The 24,789-nt window shown below is 38.1% G+C and overlaps 1 protein-coding gene across 1 annotated transcript in view; it reads right to left on the bottom strand.

Annotated features, from left to right (window-relative positions):
• Nucleotides 1–24,789, bottom strand: part of LOC131666732 (protein unc-13 homolog A-like) — a 957,113-nt gene that overhangs the window by 394,159 nt on the left and 538,165 nt on the right. The gene's annotated exons all lie outside the window — the stretch shown is intronic.

Here is a 24,789-nt window from a genome sequence, read left to right as displayed (position 1 = left end):
GTTTCTTTTCATTTTCTATAGTTTTGCCAAACACTGCATTGTTGAGCAGGAAAAAAAGGACATAGGCGAAATGATTGTAGACGATAACGTTAAATTTCTTATATTTTTATGTTATATTTACGTTATATTAGTTAAGTTCCGTCCAGAGGAAATATAAACAAGTTTTTGTCAGAACGTCAGTTGAGAACATGGAAACAGGCGATAAAAATTTTGACAGGCGGGACCAAAAAAGAGAATCTGTTTAAAATTTCAGAATATACTTTGCAACAACTCAAAGATGCTTTAGGTCAGAAGTTAACAGTGCATGATTTAGATCTCAATAGAGAGGCTTTACAAAAAGTATGAGTCAGATATGTCTTGGTTTAAAGCTTCATCTAATTGGATATTACTACTCGAAAAAAAGCATAAAATTGTATGGCGTAAAATAACTAAATATGTGACTAAAGTATCTATTGAAAATGAGGCTAGTTTAAAGTTACATTGTCAAAATTTTATCAAACACATAAAAACAGATGTATCAACCAAAAGTGCAAGTAACCTATATAATTCCGATCAAAGTGGATTCAATTTAGTAATGCATACTGGCAGAACATTGAGCGAAAAAGGTAAGAAGACAGTCGAATCAGTAGTACAATCAGTATCATCGACTATGCATAGTTATACGATTCAACAGACAATATCTGCAGAAGGTACATTGCAATCTAACTTTTTGATGGTATTAAAAGAAACAAACAGAGAGTTTGGACCCATTTTTTCAAAAAAACTATGGTTGCAACATGTATTTTTTCCTAACTGTGGGAAAATAGCAGTTTTATTACTAAACTCATGGAGTTAACAGTGTGAAAGAACTGTAAGAGAAGAGACACCAGCAGGTACAAATGTCGGGGTTAAAGCGTGGCAGGGTAACCAGCTCGAGGGTTGATGAAATTCGGGTGTAGGACTTCGGGGTTAGATTGAGGCAGGGTAACCAGCTCGAGGGTAGATGAAATTCGGGTGTAGGAGTTACGGGTTAGAGCGTGGCAAGGTAACCAGCTCGAGGGTTAAGGAAATTTGGGTTAAGAGTTTGGGGATACAGCGTGGCAGAGTAACCAGCTCGAGGGTTGATGAAATTGGGGTGTAGGAGTATGGGGTAAGAGCGTGGCAGGGTAACCAACTCGATGATTGATGTAATTGGGGTGTAGAATTTACGGATTACAGCGTGGCAGGGTAACAAGCTCAAGGGTTGATGAAATTGGGGTGTAGGATTTACGGGTTACAGCGTGGCAGGGTAACCAGATCAAGGATTGATGAAATTCGGATGTAGGTGTTCGGGGTTAGACCCAGACAGGGTAACCAGCTCGAGGGTTAATGAAATTCGGGTGTAGGAGTTCGGGGTTAGATCGAGGCAGGGAAACCAGCTCAAGAGTTGATGAAATAGGGGTGTATGAGTTACGGGTTATAGCGTGGGAAGGTAAACAGCTCGAGGGTTGATGAAATTGGTGTGTAGAAGTTACGAGTTACAGCGTGGCAGGGCAACCAGCTCGATGGTTAAGAAAATGAGGGTTAAGGGTTTGGAGTTCCAGCGTGGCAGAGTATCCAGATCGAGTGTTGATGAAATATGGGTGTAGGAGTTACTGGTTCCAGGGTTGCAGGGTAACTAGATTGAGGGTAAAGAAAATTTGGGTTAAGAGTTTGGGGTTACAGCGAGGCAGAGTAACTACCTCGAGGGTTAAGGAAATTGGTATTAAGAGTTTGCGGTTACAGTGTGGTAGGGTAACTAGCTCGAGGGTTAAGGAAATTGGGGTTGAGAGTTTGGGGTTACAGCGTGGCAGGGTATCAAGCTCTAGGGTTGACGATATGCGGGTGTAAGTGTTCGGGGTTAGATCGAGGCAGGGTAACCAGCTCAAGAGTTGATGAAATAGGGGTGTATGAGTTACAGGTTATAGCGTGGGAAGGTAAACAGCTCGAGGGTTGATGAAATTGGTGTGTAGAAGTTACGAGTTACAGCGTGGCAGGGCAACCAGCTCGATGGTTAAGAAAATGAGGGTTAAGGGTTTGGAGTTCCAGCGTGGCAGAGTATCCAGATCGAGTGTTGATGAAATATGGGTGTAGGAGTTACTGGTTCCAGGGTTGCAGGGTAACTAGATTGAGGGTAAAGAAAATTTGGGTTAAGAGTTTGGGGTTACAGCGTGGCAGAGTAACCACCTCGAGGGTTAAGGAAATTGGTATTAAGAGTTTGCGGTTACAGTGTGGTAGGGTAACTAGCTCGAGGGTTAAGGAAATTGGGGTTGAGAGTTTGGGGTTACAGCGTGGCAGGGTATCAAGCTCTAGGGTTGATGATATGCGGGTGTAGGAGTTCGGGGTTAGATCTAGGCAGGGTAACGAACTCGAGGGTTGATGAAATAGGGGGGTAGGAGTTACGGATTACAGCGTGGCAGGGTAACCACCTCGAGGGTTGATGAAATTCGGGTGTAGGAGTTTCGGGTTATAGCGTGGCAGGGTAACTAGCTCGAGGTTTAAGGATATTGGGTTCGGAATGGTAGGAGATTAGGGTAACAAATGAATGCTCTGTTCACTCTCCAATGAAGGGTTAGCAGCACCTGGCGACGGATACTGTATACTTTTGTGTTAGATTTTAATCGGAATTTCATAAACTTCATTTTTTCTGAAAAAATTTTGCAAGAAAATATTTGAAAACATAACTTTTCTTTCAGGCGATTTATGGGGTTGCAACCCCTGTATACGAAATCCATATATATAGCTGAAATTTTTTAAAAGAATTTTTTAGAGTTTGTTTCGTCGAAAACTGTGCATAAAGTACGAAAATTTGGCTATATAATGGTGTTGTGGGGTAACTTTCGGGGGTAGCTTTCACCCTCTATATAGTTTTTTCCGCAGAACAAAAGTATACATGTGTTTGGCTTTTTTTCAGCGTCATAGAACATGAAATAACCAGCATAATCTGCGATTAACTGCTTATATTGTATTAATAACATTAAGGGGTAGTTGACCCTCGAAATAATAGATAATAGGAAAACCCCGAAACACGTCAATTTCGTTTTATCATTTTCTACTAGAATATCATTTTTTAAATTTTGTTAATATAATTTTTTGATTTTGCAAGGTAAAAATATACTTAAAAATACAGTTTTTCCTTTATACAACGTAGGGGTTGCAACTCGGGGGGTGGCCGGGGACCAAATTTATGTGTGTTTGTTATTCTTTTTATATGTATCTCGTGTTTTTTGTTTCATAAAAAAATATTCATTACAACTAAAGATATTGCTATAGAACTGCTTTTGGGGCTAATTTTTGGGGGTATGTTCAATCCGTTAGATAGCTTTTTGCGCCGATAAAAAAATACGTGTCTTTTATTTTTTTACGAACTATAACATATCTCAATTGCAGAAAAATCGGAGACGGAGGGTTGGGGTGGTTCCCTAGTTAGTGCTGTAGAGGTGGAAAGAACATAACCTCGAGGTGGCTATTAAACATAGCCGCTGAGTCATATCAGTATGAGAGAGCATACGTGCGGTGTTGGTCTCGTAGCAGTTAATGAGTTGTAAGTATTTTTAAAGGAACATAGGAACATAGCCGTAGCGTGTATATAGACCGTAATTGTCCGGACATTTTTTCACGTCACATTGAATATAAAGGATGGGGTAGAGTAAGAATGTGTGTGGAAAGTTGAAAATGCTATATACATGATGCTTATTAAGACGCTGCTATGCATTAAATTGTGCATAGCAACCATGGCGTGTGCTGAACCCTTTATACGGTAAGCAAAACTTTTATCTTAGTCACTTATTATTCTAGATCACTTTGATGATTTTTTAAAATTACAGATTTGGTATGAAAATCGTCATTAACTAGCAAACGTTTAAGTTCAACGATGAACCGATTTTCAAAGAGCTGGGATTAATGAATTTAAATGATGATATTCAGCCAGCACACTAAGTTTTTCTCTTACATTTCCGTGGCTGGTCTGTCACGTCATTCCAAGAGATAAAACTCTTGGTTGATTGCCAATTTCTATGGCATAAATTGGAATGCAATTACTACTCCATATGAATAATTAATCATATTATTACTTCTAATCATATAAAATGTTATGAATTTTAGAGCAAAGAAATGAAAACAACTCCATATAATCGTCATCAACACATAATCAGTCGTTTAATAATCGGAACAGATTCTGTAATGACTGTTAATGAGAAACATAACTTCAAGTGGTTAACTCGATGTGTAGATCATGTCTTTGATCTGGAAAATGTTCTGTCTTCTTCTCTGTATGATTCAGGTTTCCAAGATTTTCTTGTCCTCAACTATTATTAACTTGGCCTGACTAAAAATTTCGCCTTACAAAACGTAAAGGCACTCAAAAAGTGGATGAAAATCATATCGCTCATGCTACCAGTCAGTGCTGCTGATGAAGAAGAGGCCATTTCGAGCAGTGATCCAAACCATAATCCATATTATTATACTTCAGAAATTTGCTCATTGACTTTAACAATTGTAACGGATGACTAGCTGTTTCCGTCTGGGTAGCTCGCGGCTGTCCACATAAATTGTTTATTTAAGGGGGGGGGGATTCGGGAAGCGTGAACGTTTTCGCGAATAAATAACGCGCTGAGCAAACACGTTAAACGCACGAAAGAAATTCGGGATCAGGAGTAAGTCGAGCGAGGACAACAATAATAATAAAATTTCTATCAAATATCAATATAATTCAAAATAAACAAACATTATTAACCAGTAATATCATTATAAATTGGCGGCACAAAGTTACGCGAAACGCTCAACGGATCGACTGCAGGTCTGCTCACCGATCCGCTGATTAATCGAAAAACAACATTATAATAAGAAAACAATATTAATTACACGCGACAAAAGAAAATACGCTCGATCGCGTAACTGGCAAAGCTGCTAGCTAGCAAGCGAGCTACGCGCACCTCAGCTGGCACCTCAAACAGAAAGAGAGAGAGAGAGAGAGAGAGAGAGAGAGAGAGAAAGAGAGAGAGAGAGAAATAACACGACACCGATCTTCTCTGTGCTGCTCACTGTCGCTGTACTGTCCTTAACCCCTTGCACCCCTGCCTTCCTTCGTACACCCTGCTCTTATTGTTAATATGACTGTTGTTGTTGTTGATACTGCTGTTGCTGTTGTCGTTGAGATTCCTGATGCTATTATTATTTGTTGATATGATTGTTGATGTGGTTATTGTTACTATTGTTGATGTGACTGTTGACGTGGCTATCGTTATTATTGTTGTTATTGTGTTTTGTGGCTATTATTATTGTTGTTTGTTGTTGTTGTGGCTATTGTTATTGTTGTTTGTTTTTCGCTCACTAATCCACTTCACTTGAACTTAAAATGGCCGCTCGCGCGCACGAACCGTGACACCTCGCCGGTTTGCTCACGTGCACCGGTGCCGGCCCCGCGTCACTCACGGTTGAGCTCGATCCAAACAACAATTTTCCGTTGCACCACTTCCGCGCACAGGGCACATATCCGCGTACAATAATTATCGGAAAGAATACGGGAAAACTCACGAAAACGTTTTTACAAGACTGTGCACGCGACGATCGTTCAAAGCTCGAGCTCAACTGCTGGTCTTTTGCCACAATAGGGTGCGCGCGCAGCTCTGCTAGCGTCTATGTCTTTCTCCTCTTTTCTCTTCTCTCTTCTGTCTCTCTTTTTCTCTCCCTGTGTCTCTTCGCTCACACCTCAGTAGCAGATTGAGTGAATTTATGCTGTCTTCAATATTTGTAGCTCTTTTAGGAGGAACGTTACACGTTATGCGTTCCTTTATATAGGAGGCATATTTTTTCAAATCAACTAGTTTGTTTGTATACATTTTTAGATACTTGTTGGTGTAATGTAATCAGTATCGGAGAGTGATCTGACGACAAGTCTAAGTATGATGACACTTCAAAATAATTCTTGTTTATACCCTTTACTATAGCAAAGTCAATCAAATCAGGGAATTTGTCTGTAGGCCAGTATGTTTGTTCTTCAGTTGATATCGGGATGAAATTATGTTTTTTATACTATTTCATAGAGTACTTTGCCTCTATATGTTGTAGTGGATGATCTAGATCCCCACCACGAATGCTTCGCATTGTAATCGCCACCTGCTATAAAGCGATTACCTAAAGTTTTTAAAAAGTCTGTCTAGTTTTCTGTAGTAATTGTTTTGTTTGGAGGAGAGTAAACAGCTGATATTGTTATCGGTCCCTTTTTATTTGTAATGTTTACACTGGTTGTTTGTAGGTTAATTTCACTAATGTGTGAGTAGATGTAGTGATTTATTTTTGTTTTGATTATGATCGTAGTACCTCCGTGTGCTTTATTAAACGGGTGATTTATTTTGTGTATAGTATAGTTTGGTATGTTAAGATAGTTCTTACTTGTAAAGTGTGTTTCTGAAATCATCATGACGTCTATGTTAAATCCTTTCTCTTCTTTTTGCTGATATGTGTAAAATTGAGTATTTTTTTCTTTTAATACAGTAACTATAGGCAGATATTTTTCAGCTGTTAACGGTTGGATTTTTATTTTGCTTTGTCCTATAACTGTTATTGTATAGTTATCTTTTGCTATTTCATTTAAGAGATTTTCAAGTGGACATATGTTTTTTACATTGTAGACAAAAAATGGGGGGTAATTTAATTTTTAAAGAGTTTATATCACTATTTACCGTGTTTTCTTCTGTTTTTTGTGTATCTTCAAGAATCTCGAATCTATTGGTGGTTTGACTGAGCCAGTAATCAGATAGCTAGGCTTGCCGTTTTTTGTTTGGTATTTGAATGTCTGGGCTATTTTTTTGTTTTTTTTCCACTTACAGTTGTCCATTTTACTGTGTTCTTTTGTGTGGGTGTAGACATTATGTCCCCTAATTGTGTGGCAAGTTCGCCTTTATTCTATTGTTATTATAACGTTGCGAAATTTATTTGGATTAATCCTTTGTTGCACATATTTTCTGTTCAGTGGTTTTACTTGAAAATTCCTACTCAGGGGGTGTTGGGGTCGCTGATCACGAATTTGAAGTCATAATTTTGAAATTTTTAATTCAAGATGGCGAATTCAAAATGGCGGTACCAAAATTTCCAAAAAATAGATGCATCTACTTAAAAATCGTTACTAAGGGGTTTTCGGGGTCGCTGATCACGAATATGAAGTCAGAATGCAGAAATTATTGATTCAAAATGACGGATTCAAGATGGCGGCTCGGGAATTTTCGATAAATTAGATGTACTAGCTTAAAAATCACTATCCAAGGGTTTTTGCGGTTGCTGATTACGAATCTGTTAATTTTTTTTATAGTTCTTCATTGTAGATCTAATATGACGAATACTACGACATTAACAGTGGTTAAAATATTGGGGACTTTCGAAAATTCACTCTTTTTTTGCGTAAACCAGAGCTAACGACGAGGACGTAAAAGAGTACTAGCTCCATTTTTTTTGTTTTTTGTTTTTTTTTTTGTTTTTTATTCTTTTTTTAGTATTTTAGTAGTAATTTAGTAAATTTTTTAGTATTTTACTCAGTTTTTAGAAATATTTAAACTATTTTTTATGTATTTTCTTTCGATTTTGCCCATGAAGTTATGCAAAAGTAAGCATTATTCTTGACCTAAGTGTGGTAATTTTGGAAACAATTTCTATCTTGCAAAAGACACAATGGTACATCGCTAGTCATACATTTCCACTTCGTTCTCTTTTGATCCTTTCTTGTACTGCAATGAACACATCGTTGTGCGCTGTGAATAGAAACAGGCATATGAGCTGCTTGATTGCGTCTTTTCTCTAAAGAAACTTGTGGTTTCTGGTAACGAAAATCTTCCGAATGGTCAGATTTGCGCTTTCAACCTTTGGCAGTTGGAATTTTGTGTCCTACCATTTGTTCTACTAAATTTAATCGAAATTTTTTCAAATTCAACGTTGGTTTTTGTAACGGTCCTATTTATGAGCTATTTATTAAATCACTGAATTACTGCAACTAGTCTAACGTATCTATCTGTTTATTCAAATCAATATATTAAGCGGCGCTACCTCACTGTTTACGCGATTGTATACAAATAAGAGTCGAATCAAAATAAACAGCGTGAAGTCACAAAGTAATAGACATAGATATAATGATTTAGGATATTAAGAAAAATATGTTAATTAAAGATAATTTTAATATAACAAAGTATTGATTATATAGATTTTAGCATGTAGATTCATAATATTATAACAAAATTCACATTCAATTATGAAATAATAATGAATATCAATATGCAAAGTTGATTTATTTATTACGTTAACATATGAAATATTAGAAAAATGTAAATAAGTCATATGCAAAGTGAATAAACATAGAACATGAGTAAGAATTGGTTTCATTAATAACAGCTGTATAATAACTGTTATTAGTAAATAAACAATTAATAATTTATTTAAACAATAAACTATTTATAGAACGAAAATATTAAGTTTATACTTGATAATGATAACTTTATGATTTAGAAATCTTAGATAATTAATCTAATAATTGCATATTAAGATTAGAAAAAAACGTTACAAATATGAAAAATTAGTCATAATTCAAATGTTATTAATTAATTTAAATAATTAATTTTGGAGAATACTTCCAAAATTAATCAACTATAAAGTTATATGAAAATTTAATAATTTTCTATTGTAGATATTGTAATATCACGTTAATTAACTTTATTAGTTAATAACTTTTGACGACACTATTGGCGATAATTGTATATTGTATAAAATCAACAAATAACAAATTCTGTAAAGTATACATGTGTTAAAAACTTAATATTAATGGTTATTTACTTGTAAATTAAGAAAACTCATTTCTCAAAATTCGCGAATGTATCTCGAATTTTCGATGACATCTCTCCTGCAAAAATAAGCGGGAAAATCTGTGTATAAATAGGCCCACCTCTGCACAGGCTAGCATTCACTTCTAGCCTTGCAAGGTGAGCGCATGAGTCTGAATAAACTTGGCTAATACCTAAGTTCTTTCTCTTATTGTGATTAACTGAGCAAAATTGTTCCTTCCTTATAATTTGAGCTCGACTTATAGAACATCTCGCGCTATAAGAAACTTGGGCCGAATTATATCCTATCAAAGAAAGACTTTAGCTCTGCTTATGGGACAATTCGCACCATAAGAAACTAGGGCATTGTCTGACATTCCTCGAAATATTGCACTTATTTATGTATATTTGATTTACTTATTGATTACATTTGATTTATTTATCTATTTCATTGACAATTAGAGTAAAATCATTAGAAACAAATTCTTACTCATTAGCTAGATACGAGAGTTCGAATTATTTTATTTATAAGTGATACGAACATCACATTTTATATGTTTTTCTCTGTACAAAATATATGCATTACTTATTGTTAGATCGAGAAAATGCCAAAATATTCTAAACCACCACTTTTTAAATTTACGATCAATTTTATAAACTGAAATAAGTCGATCAGCATAATCTACATAACCCATGTGCTTATTATAATCTGAAAAAAGAACAGGACAATTGACACATTTTAGAGAGCCATCTTTTTGTCTACGATGTACGGTAGTAACTTCAAATGCATCGTGAAAGTTGGATAGAAAATAAACTGGTTTCTTATCCATCCACTTGATCCAGGTAAGACCTGTCTTGGTAGTCATAAATTCATATTCTCCTATGTTCATTTTTTTTTGAATTTTTTATCATTGATATTCGTTGGTAGAACAGAACGATTCTGCCGAACCGTGCCACATGCGTTTATTTTATCTTCTTTCAGTGATGAAAGAAGTTCCACCCCAGTAAAAAAATTATCGAAATATACGTGATGATTGCCATCAACAAGTTCTCGTGTAAGGTCTTTTACAACTCTTGTTCCCAATTGTTTTTCAGTGTTGTCTGCTTTTCCAGTATAGATTTGAAACTGGCATACGTAACCAGACTCATCTGCGCGAGTCCAGCACTTATATCCGCGCTTTATAGGTTTAGCTGGCATGTATTGTTTCATAGTACTTCTTCCCTTGAATTTTATCATAGACTCATCTACAGATTGGTGCTTACCAGGATTGAAACTTTCTTTGAAGGTTCGAGAAAGCTCGTCTAAAAGTGGTCTTACCTTATACAGTTTATCGTAATTTGGATCATCTTTTTTTGGTTCTTTAGAGTTGTCGTTGACATGCATATGAGACAGAAAAAAACTAAAACGATTAACAGTCATGAGAGATGATATGTAAGAATCACGTAGCTGAGGGTTTTCACTCCAATAATCTCGGTAAGATGGCAATTTTTTTATAACCATCAGAATGTTAATGCCTAAAAATATTTTTAATTCTTCTTTTGTGATGGGATCTTGCTTACCCTTTTTTGAGAAATGTACAGATTAGTTTGATGTACAATATGATCCAATAGATCAGAAGAAAATAAACAAGAGAATATGTCTAATGGTGATTTCGCTGTATCTAGAATGTTTGGACCAAAGCTTTTAGAAAACATAAAATCCGATCTTGGCCGACTAACAGACTCCCAAATATCAGATTGATTTGAATCATCAATGTCTTCTGCGTCCATTGATTCTTCTTCGTCATCGTTATTATTTACAGTAGAAACATTTTCATCTAAAAGTGATCTTGAGTTCACAACATCTTCTTCGTTGTCAGAATCTTGAAGCCCATCAACCGATTCAGAATCGCTAGGAATTTCGGTTGTAACAACATTTTCTTTTCTCCCCATATTTATAACTTTTTGTAACTTTGAATACTTTCAATGTGCAAAAAGTAACTTTTACAAAAAAAATATAAGCTCACGAAGTCATGTAAAAATATAAAATTAGTATTAGTTTTGATCAATAGCATTTGCAATGAAAAGTCAGAATTTTTGAAAATATTTCAGGATTGTAAAAAAAAGTTATGTTTATTTACTATTCATAATAAAAAAGAGTTGTGATAAAAACAAAAAATTACCTCGAAAGACATCACCTCATCTACGATTTGAACGATTTAGATGTAAACCTAAACTACATATAATTTTTATCTCGATTTTTATAAAGTAATTTCGAATTGGATTCAACAACAAGTAATGATTTATGAGCTGTTTTTAAAATTTTGAAACTACCATCTTAGATCCGCGATTTTGAATTGAAAATTTGACAATTTTGATGTTAGATTTATGATCGTCAATCTTAAAAACCCCCAAGTAGAGATTTTCAAGTTGATACATTTATTTTTTTTTAATTTCTGCCGCTATCTTGAATACGCCATTTTGAATTGAAAACTTTGGAATCCCGACTTTATTTTTGTAATCAGCGACCCCAAAACCCCCGAGTAGAGATTTTTAAGCTGATATATCTCTTTATTTCAAAATTTTGGAACCGCCATCTTGAAGACGCCATTTTGAATTGAAAATTTTGGGATTTGGACTTCATATTCGTAATCAGCGACCTCGAAAACCCCCAAGTACAGATTTTCAAGTTAATACACTGATTATGTTTTTCAATAATGAATTTCTCCGAAAAAAATGACATTTTTTCATGTTTGTTTATTTATATAACAATTATAATAAACAATTTTGCCAAATAAACGATTTTCATATGTTCTCTTACTAATAAATTAGTATATGAACAAAAAAAAAACCGGATGTAAATACGTTAACAATTGATTAAATAGCAAAAATGTGAAATCAAGTTGGTGGTAACCCACGTTACCACAGTGCAACAAAGGGTTAACTGTCACTTTTTCTGATTAACTGATGTTTTTGATTTTTGAGTAGAGCGCAATACAAAATACGTCCGCTCCGCTCAAGGTTCAAACACTGTCTGAATACTAATTAATTAATACAAAAATTATCAAACGTATATGAAACTTTTATCTTTTGATCATCAGTTCCTCTCAAACATAAAACATTAAAATGTCGTAAATACATAGCAACGAATTATGCAGATCCTTATGAGATAGTACTTTTTTCTTTCTTCCCATTATTTGTCACACGCACGCATGGGAGTATGGAGCAGGGAGACAATCAGTAAAACAGCATAGGGACTCTCATCAGGCTGCGGCACACTCACCGATGTTGGTATGTGACCAGCTGAGATACCACCATCACACACCGATAAGGAAATGTCGGTATACCCGCGGTCGATAAAAAAATGCTTGTACATTAAGATGATTTTATCGACTGCTGGTATGAAACAAAGTAATTGCTCGGATGGTAAATATAGGCCAAGATCCCTATAGCCCCCACTACTTCGAATTCATTTTTAAATTTCAAGTTAAATCTGGCAGTGTTGCATGTTAGCGATGTGCGGATTGTAAGGATTAACCAAATCATCCAACGGTTTACACGCACTATTACGTCCCAAGAAAGCCAGACATCAGACACTGATATGTTGCTGAAGTAGCAGTTTGCGTCGTCGTCGTCGTCGTCGTTGCGTACCACGTGTCTGACCGGCCCATTTCGATCGACGTGCCGCCTGCTACCGCGCTGCGGTGGTGATTCCACCCACTGCGGCTGCCGACTACAGCGACCAGCGGCGCAGTATACGCACTCCCAGCCTTCGCATACTGGCATGGTGTTGTTGTTGTTGTTGTTGTTGTTGTTGTTGTTGTTGATTTTGTTGTCGTCGACCTGCAACAAAAAAATGAAAAAAACTTAGAACATACTACCGTCGATTAGAAAAAAAGAAAAGAGAAAAATATCATACCTGTTCTCGTCGGCGGCAGGGCGTCTCTTGTATCTCTAGCGAAACTAAGTTCACCAAGAGCGGCTGTTGTGGAGTTGTGATGTCGATTATCACGGGTGCTGCTCGAGGCGTCACCAGGTCGACGTATGTCACGTGTTGTGATGGTGGTGGTGGTGGTGGTCGACGCAAGACAATCACCTCGCAGACCATCTCCACGTCGTCGTCATCGTCATCAGACCTGCAAAAAAAAAAAGATTCTTTATTTGAAAAAAAAATCATTTCATATATCTATCTGTATAATAAAAATATTAAAAATTTAATAAATATTCAACTTACACATTCACCGTTGAAGACGATCGGGAACATGGAGACGGTGGCGGCATTTCAAATGGCCACCGATGCCTGCTGTAATCGGAAACACTTGTATTTATACTAAAATTTCCTGCATAATAAAACCGTGATAGTAACAGTATACTATGCCGATAACGCGACTACGACGACGAAAACCGGACATCGTAAAAAAAAAATGCGATACAAAAAACAAAACAAGAAATTTTAAGTACGTGAGAGAAAAGAATGTTAAATTTAAAATTGGAGTATATACTCTCTCTCTCATATACACACGTACATACATATTATATAACGAATAATACTTTTACATTAATAAATTGATAAATTATCTGTATAAAATTTTATCAATTTATAAATACAATATTATTAGATATATAATTGTGGTATTTTAAAAAAATTTATGTATAACTAATACAATTATATTGATAAATTAATAAAATTTAAATATAATTGTGTTATTAGTATAATGGTATTAATTATATATAAAATTTTATTATAATAAGAACATATCTATTTACATTTCAATGATTTTGTTCTTTATATTATAAAAAACAGAATGAGAGAGAGAGAGAGAGAGAGTAAAAGAGAATGAAAAAAATAGGTACTTACAATATTATTGTAGGTGGAGGTGTCAGCGGCATCCGAATTGTTGCCGCTTCGTGGATGTCGTCGTCGTCGTTTCTCCTCGGCGAAGGTGTTCGCGGCTGCTCGACGACTTCGTCCGCCGCTGCTTCTTGTGCTGGTAAATTTATCAATCCGAAGACTTCTTTATCTTCGGAAAGATCGATGTCCTCGCCAAATGCTTCGATGGCTTCATTTAACGCGTCTTGCCACGACAGATCGTCCGACGAAAACAATTGTTCCAACAGTTCATCACTCACTTCACTATCGTTTTGCTGTATTATTTCTTCACTAAACTTGACTTAACTTCATGACAAAAAAAATCACAATGACGTATCGTTGCAAGGCGTTCGAATTTGATTCATTTTTTGAAACACTAGCCGCGTTTCGGTCATTGGTTGAAGATTTAGGAGTAGGGACGCGAGACTACGCGACAGCACTGATTTTTGAAAAGACGCCAATGTGTATTAATATAGGATCGCGATAGCGCGTAGGCTCTTTTTTTCTCACGCAACGGACGAAGAGTAGGTGGTGGCAAGCCGTTGGTAGTGACCAGTTGCAGCGAACGAACGATCGGCCCTTTTCTGGGCCACTTTTTTTTCAAGTTGACGAAGCTGTACAATCCCGACAGTTAATCGATATCATGATCAGATCAGATAAATTTAAAATAGCACTTTTCAGTGCTAAATTTTCAATAAAAAACTTATATTATTTTTTTATAAATCAGCACTTTTCAGTGCTATTCAAACGTATGGTTAAATATAACATAGACTAACTATTTGTTTAATAAAAAAACTTATATAATTTTGTTAAAAAATCAGCACTTTTAAGTGCTATTCAAACGTATGTGCAAGTATATCGTAGCCGCAAAGGTAAGGCTATAACAATAACAATTTGAAATTACGAATAAATTCAACCTTGTGTTTTTCTTTATTCTTACCCCCTCCATTTTCAGCGAAACGAGCAGGTAAGTATAAGGTAAGTATTTTTTTAATTAGTTTAAAAATTGCAACGATCGCCGAGAATCGTTTTGACTCGCGTAGGTTACGAAGCGGCTGAGCGTAACAGCCGCGATCGGTTTGAGAGAGAGAGGGCGCGTAGGGGCAATGACCGGGAGGGGAGGGTTTGCTAGCCAGTATGACGGTGACATTCAGTCCGGCTGCATCACAGATTTCTACGAGTGAGAAACAACAGCGCGTGTGACATTCTTGAGCGAGATCCAGGAGGTGAAGTGCAGCGATAGCGAGTGTGGAGTACGAGCGCGACCTCGATAGCCACGAGAGAAACCCCGGCAGCGTCAACAGCCGCGGCGGGAGAGCAGGCGCAGAGGCAGCTCACAGACAGCCTGTTTAGACGGGTACGGTTGGCCACCGTATCCCCAACGACTCCGCGGTAGGTGAACGGTACTGCTTATTGTTATTAGCGTGCGATCCCGCACAGCGCGTGCAGCGAATTATAAAAAGCGTGCGAGAGATTAGTCCGCGGCGATCGCGATTTTCACTCTCTCCCTCCCCGTTCGTATTGTCATTCGGAAGTGCGTGCGAAAGTCTCTCGGCTAATCCCCCTCTTGTATTAACTTTGAGTAGATAAAGCGGTCAGTGGTTTTTACGGAACAATCGTATTGTTTTATCTTCCCTTTGTCCGAGAACCGTGTTATTGTTTACATTCAATTCGAACGCGCCGGTAACAAGGCACGGATCGCGTAGGCAACTTAAGAAGCGGCTCGCCAACCGAGTTATCAGCAGCGGCCGACGGAGCGCTGCTAAGCAAGCGCGCCAGCGCCTCCAAGCGGAGAGTTCGAGAACCCAACTTCGATCGGTAAGGGAACTCTGCGCAGGCGCACTCACGGACAAGGTGAGTTAATGTGCTTCTAGCACATAGATAACAAGGCGTCGTTCAGCCAATCGAATAGGTATATTCAAGAGGGATTACAGGTTAAACGGTAGCCTGTTACAAAATATACAAAATTAAAATAGTTCGTTTAATTCAGTGTACAAAATAATACTAAAAAATGATAGTTTTTTTCCTAAATCATAAAGTAATATACAGTTAGTATGCACTATCTTTAGAAAGAGCGACAATGACTCAGACGGTAGAGCACTGTCGTATAGATGCAAAGGAGGCTAGGTTCGATTCTCCTGTATGTCTATTACCGAAATTATTACGAGAAAAAAATTCGATAAATAATGTTACTAATTATTTATATGTAAATTGTCAACAATTAAATTCAACAGAAAGGACAGGTAATTTCTTCTTAATTAAAAATAATTGAAATATCGTTATTAAAAATAACAACAACAAAAATGTCTAAAAATCAGTGCGTATATGCGACAGTTTTAATATTACCGAAAGATTATTACGAGAAAAAATTCGATAAATAATGTTACTAATTTTTTCATATAGAGTATTAGATGTAGACAATTAATTATTTATATGTAAATTATCAACAATTAAATTCAACAGAAAGGACAGGTAATTTCTTCTTAATTAAAAATAATTGAAATATCGTTATTAAAAATAACAACGTGTAATAGCGTCGGCGTGCAACGCCGATATATTCACTACTATTACCAATTATTTATAAAGGGGGAAGGCAAGGGAGGCGGTGTATCGCTCCAAGCAAAGCAGGAAGGAGAACAGCGGGCAAATGATTTCACACACAACTCGTTGACAAACCGTTTATTACAAATGCACTACCTCGAGTGCCGACGAGAGTACAAATACTTTTTACTAATAACACGCGAAACTTAGTCTAAACGAGATGACCGGCACGTTAGCGCCATGTCACCTCGTTAACCGGCTCAAACAGTTACTTAAACTACACACTGCCGAAAACTACGCCGGCTCGGAAAAGCCTGGCGTAGCAACGCGAACCGTGAGAATCGCCGAGGAAAGGAAAAGATATAGAGAGAGAGGAATCGGTGACCTGACCAAATTCTGGTGGACGTCGCTGTTGCTGGCAGCCTTGAAAGCGTCCCACCGGCGGCTAGGCTGGAAAACCCCTGGCTGCTGCGTGGCCGGCGACCTGGTAGAAAAGGCTGTCGGGTTCTGCCTCGATGACGGCTTCTTGCAGGGCAACTACTGCGTCGCTGGCAGAAGAAGTCCTGTCCGGCCGATCTGCTGAGGGATGCTGACTTCTTCCGGACAAAGGGCAGGCAGCGATGGTCACCAGCTAACTCGTACGACTGATTGCTGTCGCGCGCGTCGCGTAACTCTCTGTCGCGAGTGCATGAGAGCCGGCTTCTCACGCCTTCTCCCACCACTCGCCTCCTAATCGGCGGCACGCGGCAATGCCGGTCGCGACAAGTGCCGCGCGCCAAGCCCAACTTAAACTATAGTTTTTCTCTCTCTTTCTCTCTCTCTCTCGCACTCAATACTCGAACGCGTCGTCGCGTCCACGGCTTCTCCTTCCACCGCTCTCGAGCGTAGCTGAAAAATAAAAGGGCAGGCATCAGGCACGTGATAATAACGTGCGCTTGATGCCGGCCGTGCGCCTTTGCCTAAGAAGGAGAGGGAGGCAAGCACACGGTGCAGGCCATGACGGGCCTACACCGTCACAAACAACAAAAATGTCTCTAAAAATCAGTGCGTGTATGCGACAGTTTTAAATGACGTCACTCGCATAGGCCGTTGAGTCAATTCTCCACAAGTTGTATGCTTTACATACGCATACGCGCGCGCACGTGTATGTATAACTCATAAAAATTAAATGAATTTTATTATGCAATGTATGGCACGTATGGAATGAATGGAATGTATGGTACGTATGGCGTGTATGAAATTTTTTAATGGAGGATGGAGGGGGAAATCTCGATCGTTCGTTATAAAAATGAGCTGCATCTCATCAGCAGTCGCATTCGCATCCAGAGTGAACTAGTGTAAAGTGTGAAAGAAAAAAGGTTATACGAACATTCTACAATGAGCTCCAACAAGATTGACTATAGGTAATTATTTGTTTTATTGTTTATAGACCATACTTTATATATTTTTTAAATATTTTTTTTATTTGTGCAGATTTGAGCAAGCGAGGCTGGATAGCTTCACGTCTCAATGGACATGCGCACACGTACGATCAGCAGATCTTGCTGTGGCCGGCTTTTATTATATGGGGCAGATCGATCAAGTGCGCTGTTTTGAATGTGGTATGGAAGTCTGTCGTTGGGAAGAAGGTAACGACCCTATGACGGAACATAAGCGCTAGGATGGCGGCTGCCTTTTCATTCGTAACAGAAGTTGCGGCAATGTGCCGATCGGATCGAGCCCCGTACCGGTACCTCCTCCTCGAAGAAAAAGTAAAGATGTTTGTGGACCATATAAGCTCGAGTATCGGGCAGCAAAAGCGTGCGCAACAACTAGCCCACCTTCGAGTACAGACGAGCCTGCGTTATCGTTATCGATTGAGAGTCTTGTTACAAAGCTTTTTTCCGATTTCCATTTGACGGAGAAATGTGCTTCGAAAACCATAGCAAATGCAACTGTTGGTATGGTATCTGTTTGCGAAGAATTTGTACGCGGTTATAAGAAGAGTATCGATAAACAAAATGAAAAAATGAATAAAATTCGCGAAAGGGTTGAATAGTCGCAGCGAGATATAGGCAATATTTTGCGTCAACTTGAAATTACCAGATGTAAGATATGTTTGGATGATAGGGTCGCTGTACTTTTTTTACCTTGTGTACATATCACTGTATGCATGGAATGTGCATCAAGAATTGACGATTGTCCAATATGTCGTCAAACTATTACCAAACGCGTTCATGCTTATTTAGCGTAAATTTGTTCTTGTTTGGTTTTAACCCATTAAGGCCCAGGCCAAACCTGGGAAAGATAGCGCCAAACTAACTATGCCAATCGTAGCTAAATCGTAAAAAAAAATACCCGTGTTTTTTCTTTTGCCATTTTCAATTGTTTATAAAAAATTATTTAAACAAATTATCAAAAAGTTATTATTTTCAAAAAACTGATAGCGGCAATCGATTCTACGGGAAAAAACATGAAAGAAATGTATATAACGTTTTTTTGTCAGACGTCAATTTGTTAGTGTAAAATGGCTATAAACAATTGCAAGTCTGTCAGGTACATGTGTATACGCCAAATCCCAAGCAAAATCTATTGCCTATAGCGCCAAACTAACTATGCCAATCGTAGCTAAATCGAAAAAAAAAATACCCCTGTTTTTTCTTTTGCCGTTTGCAATTGTTTATAAGAAATTATTTAAACAAATTATCAAAAAGGTATTATTTTTAAAAAACTGATAGCGGCAATCGATTCTACGGGAAAAAACATGAAAGAAATGTATATAACGTTTTTTTGTCAGACGTCAATTTGTTAGTGTAAAATGGCTATAAACAATTGCAAGTCTGTCAGGTACATGTGTATACGCCAAATCCCAAGCAAAATCTATTGCCTATAGCGCCAAACTAACTATGCCAATCGTAGCTAAATCGAAAAAAAAAATACCCCTGTTTTTTCTTTTGCCGTTTGCAATTGTTTATAAGAAATTATTTAAACAAATTATCAAAAAGGTATTATTTTTAAAAAACTGATAGCGGCAATCGATTCTACGGGAAAAAATATGAAAGAATTGTATATAACGTTTTTTTGTCAAATGTCAATTCGTTCCAAAAACAAATAACTGTAAAATAAATGTACTAGAAATGTCCAAATATACTAAAACCTTTTGTAATGAAAACTGAATCCATAATATTACATAAAACCGTTAGCCCGCCACTCAAACGTGATCTCTAACACGGTTTCAATAGAAAAAAAATTTTGCAAACTCTTTGCAACTTCGTAACCCAACAATTACTATGTTAGTCAAATTTCCAAATGTACAATTTGTGAAAATTCAAAGCTTTCTGTCCTATTTTCTTAAACAAATTGACGTCTGACAAAAAAACGTTATATACATTTCTGTCATGTTTTTTCCCGTAGAATCGATTGCCGCTATCAGTTTTTTAAAAATAATACCTTTTTGATAATTTGTTTAAATAATTTCTTATAAACAATTGCAAACGGCAAAAGAAAAAACAGGGGTATTTTTTTTTTCGATTTAGCTACGATTGGCATAGTTAGTTTGGCGCTATCGGCAATAGATTTTGCTTGGGATTTGGCGTATACACAGGTACCTGACAGACTTGCAATTGTTTATAGCCATTTTACACTAACAAATTGACGTCTGACAAAAAAACGTTATATACATTTCTTTCATGTTTTTTCCTGTAGAATCGATTGCCGCTATCAGTTTTTTGAAAATAATAACTTTTTGATAATTTGTTTAAATAATTTTTTATAAACAATTGAAAATGGCAAAAGAAAAAACACGGGTATTTTTTTTACGATTTAGCTACGATTGGCATAGTTAGTTTGGCGCTATCTTTCCCAGGTTTGGCCTGGGCCTTAATGAGTTAATAAAGTTCCTATTATTTTTAAAAAATGTTTGTGTACTTTTTTTCTCTTTTAATCTAATATTTCTTTGTATTTTAATGTTAAATTTTTTCGTTTCTAAAATTTATATATTATAAGTGAGTAAAAAACAAGGATTGATCGATACGTTAATTTTTTAAATTTATTTTCAAACTTAGATATAAAAAAAATCAAATTACATATCACGACTTTTGCGAGCGAGCATCCATCTACTGATAACCAGCGCGTTTTTAAAGGCACACGGTGGATTTGATAGATACGCGTTGTGGTTACTGCATACGGAAATGCTATCGTTTGAAAGATTCTTGAGTGATGGACAATCTAAATCTTCAACGTTAACCACAGTCGTTCTGTAAAAAAAAATCATTAGATATCATTTTTTCTCTTTAAGATGATACGTTACGAAAAGACAGTTACTGTGCATTGGTCAACAAATTTCTCAGCCATTTTGTTTTCTCAAGACCTTTGACAAAAATAGTTGCTCCAAAAAGTGTTTTTTTCATTATTTTTCCAATATCGTCGTACGGCAAATCGCCAGATTCCCCCGGAATACCATGAAAATTTCTCACTAACCACCGCTTTTCACACTGATTTTTCTTTAATAACCACTCCCATGGCTAAGGTGGTTTAAACAGAAGCACCGACGGAGTTGGATCTTCTTCCAGAGGACAAACAGCAATCTCCTTGAATACGAATTCGTTTAAGGTAGTTTTGAAGCCCTGTACTTCTACAACAAAATACATCGTAGTAACTAAGGAATCGACGTCGACGACTGCGTCAATACAGACGAATGAATGTCTTTTTATACTGAGCTTGCACTTGTTGATGCCCCACTATAATTTTTCGATCAATCACAATCGTCCACCTCCCCCCCCCCCCATACTTTTTCCAACCAATCAGCATTGACGAGTAATGAATATAACGCGATGGATTTGTCAAATCTGCTCAGTTGAGTAACTAGCAACATGGCTGAGTATTTCAAGAACACAGCATTGTTGCTCTTGCGCGCACATCGTCTGGCGAATGCAAGTTATGCTAGTGTCGAAGACATCGAAAGATGATTGACACTGGATTCATTGGCTTTACGCAAAGCCGATGAGCTTTCTCGTTCGCCTAGCTTGATCGTGTCTAGCAAACAGAAGCTGCAGGCAGCTATGTGCATGATTAGAAGCGTTTTACATCTGCTAAACGAATACAAGAGTAGGCTGTTGGCACAGCCCCCCATTGCCACCTCGTCGATTGCTGAACCTGTGGTGAGCAAGCATAGCGAACAACCCATATACGAACCTCTCGATATTTTGGATGTAGTTGGTGAAGGTCTCGAACCGGCTAGTACTACTACTACTACTATTACTACTACTACTTCTACTACTAGTACTACTACTACCACTACACCGGCTGTTGTTAATCCAGCTCAAGACTCAACAGTTCACTGGAACGACATCAATAGTGCGTTCAAAGGCAGAATAAAGACTGGTGTGATAACCAATCTGAAACATCTGGATTTAAATGCGTTTTTGAGGCATGCTAAACCATTATTCCATGCTCAAATTAAGGAGACCTTGAAGAAACATAGTTCTTTAAAAGTTAATGCCGTACTGGATGCCGAGTATGCAGTCGAAAAGAATAATTGCGATGAAAAGCTCGATGTGAAGCATTTCAATACGAAGATGGCGTCGATATACCTAACCACAGACATAGACGAGTGGTTCGTCGAAAACGTTTTACAACCAATCAGTAAGAGCACGGAAGACTTTCAAGAGCAAGACTCAGGCTGGTCTCTTCGCGTTATATTAAACTTAACCGTAAATATCAGCAAGTACAATCCTATGAGAGCTAGTTCTTACATTGATATAATTGAATTGCCCAAGCCTATTAAAAGTTAGAGAGCCTGTGTGAACGTGCGGAACAACGACAACGAATGCTTCAAATGGGCCATCCTTTCGGCGTTACATCCAGTCGCAAGGAATGCATGCCGTGTCACTGCCTATACTGCTCATCAAGATAAATATAATTTCAAAAATCTATCATTTCCGGTACACCCGAAAGAAGTCGTGAAATTTGAAAAGCAAAACAACGTTTCAGTGAACGTGTACTTTTTAAATTTGAATAATGGATCCTACGATGTGTTGCCGCAACATTTGACCGATGAGAAAAAAGACAGGCACGTGAATCTTCTTCTAGTGGAAAATTATTATATCGATGTGAACGAAAAGCAGCAGCAGCAGCAGCAAATGGAACGTCCCGGTATACCATACAAAGTGCACTACGTTTGGATAAAAGACTTATCTCGATTGATGTATCGACAGTTGTCATTTCGCAAATGTAAGTCGTACATATGCGATCGTTGCTTGCACTATTTTCTAACTGAAGAGAGATTGAAAACGCACGAGATCGACTGTAAAAATGTGAATAATTGTAAAATTGTGCTTCCCAGTGTCAAGGATAAATATTTACAATTTGAAAACTTTAAAAATGAGTGCGCGGTACCGTTCGTCGTGTACGCCGATTTTGAGAGTCTCTTGGAAGCGGTGTCCAACGACGAGCGGATCAATCAACGTCACAAACCGTACAGCGTTGGCTTTTTTGTCAAGTGTAGCTACGATGACTCTCTTTCGCGTTATCGAAGCTGCAGACAGAAAACCGTCGATGACGTTGGTCCGGCCAAGTGATTCGTTCGCAATCTTCACGATTTGGCCAAGTATCTGCAAGAGTTGTACAGAAGCCCGCAGCCTATGGAAAATTTAACGTTCCAAGAGGCATTTAGCTTTCTTCGTGCTACGCTATGTCATATATGTAATAGGTCTTTTGTCAAGAAAAAAAAAAAGACAGAAAAGTTCGCGATCATTGTCACTTTACGGGAAAGTATCGTGGAGCTGCTCACAGCACGTGTAACATTGCTTATCAAGAATCGCGAACTATACCCGTTTTTTTTCACAATATCAGCGGATACGATGCGCATCTATTTATCCGGGAAATTGCGAACGAATTTCCCAGTCGAGTGAGCCTCATTCCTCAAACCAAGGAAAAATACATATTTTTTACGAAGTACGTGGAAGGTACCGATATAAAGCTGCGTTTCGTCGATTCGTTTCGATTTATGGCGTCTTCGCTCGACAAACTATCGTCGTACTTGGAAAAACACGATATTCTAGAGCGACATTTTCAGCAAGATGACGGATACACACTGCCACAGATTGCCCCACTCAAGAGAAAAGGTGTATTTCCGTATGACTATGTGTCGTCATTTACAAAATTCGAGGAGACGACGACGCTTCCACGAAAGCAAGATTTTTAAAGCAGTCTGTACGATTCGGATATCAGCGACGAGGAGTACAGTCACGCGGAGAACGTTTGGAGAACGTTCGACATCGCCGAACTCGGCAACTATTCGGATTTGTATTTCAAGACGTTCTCTTGTTGGCCGAAGTTTTTGAAAATTTCAGAGCCAAGTGTCGAACGGCGTATCATTTGGATCCGGCCCACTACTATACGACGCCCGGATTAAGTTGGGAGGCCATGTTGAAGTATACGGGTGTAAGGTTGGAGCTCTTGACGGGTATCGACATGTTCATGTTTGTCGAGCGCGGCATTCGCGGTGGAGTTAGCCAGTGTTGCAATAGGTACGCTGCCGCGAACAATCCATACATGGACGACGACGACAACTACGATCCACAGAAAGATGACAAATATTTGATGTATTTTGATGTCAATAACCTTTACGGTTGGAGTATGACCGAGCCACTTCCACTCGGTGATTTCGAATGGTGCGATATTGACGCCGCCGCCAACTTTTCTTTCGATATTCCCGATGACTCAGCCTTCGGTTACATACTCGAGGTGGATTTGGAGTATCCAGAAGAAATTCACGATGCGCACAGAGATATGCCATTTCGTCCGGAGCACAAAGCCGCTCCGGGATCCAAACAGAAAAAGCTCATGACGACTCTCCATAATAATGAGCGTTACGTAATCCACTACAGAGCTCTAAAACAAGCAATAGGGCATGGCTTGCACCTCGCGAAGATACATCGGATTTTAAAGTTTAAGCAGAGTCCATGGCTCAAGACGTACATCGATTTGAATAGCGAGTTGCGTAAGCGAGCGGCAAACGAATTCGAAAAAATGCTGTACAAACTGTTCAACAATGCGGTGTACGGCAAGACCATGGAAAACGAGAAGAAACACATCGACATCAAGTTGGTGAACAAGTGGGAGGGGGGATACGGTGCCGAGACTCTGATAGCTCGACCAAATTTCCACAGTAGCGACATTTTCGACGACGAACTGGTGGCGATTCAACTGTTGCGTACGGAAATCACTGTGAGAAAACCCATTTACATAGGTCTCACTGTTCTCGACTTGTCCAAGACGCTCGTATATCGATTCCACTACGACTACATGCGCGGTGCCGCCGTTAGCGAGGAGCGTTGCAAGCTTCTGTACACCGACACGGACAGTCTCGTATATGAGATCACCAATGTAGACATGTACGAGGTCATGCGTCGTGATATTCGCGAATTCGATACGTCGAATTTTCCAGAGCCGAATCGCTCCGCGATTCCCAGAGCCAATAAGAAGGTGGTCGGCAAGATGAAGGACGAGAACCCCGGAATGCTCATGCTCGAGTTCGTGGGACTCAGAAGCAAAATGTACAGTGTGAGAGTTCGGAATAGAGATGCAATAAAGAAGGCAAAGGGGATCAAGAGTTCG

This window comes from Phymastichus coffea, unplaced genomic scaffold, assembly GCF_024137745.1.
Source record: "Phymastichus coffea isolate CEN01 unplaced genomic scaffold, Cenicafe_Pcof_1.1 PCOF00004, whole genome shotgun sequence".
Lineage (NCBI taxonomy): Eukaryota > Metazoa > Arthropoda > Insecta > Hymenoptera > Eulophidae > Phymastichus > Phymastichus coffea.
The sequence above is the reverse complement of the archived record's forward strand: the minus strand, read 5'-3'. Positions and strand labels throughout refer to the sequence as shown.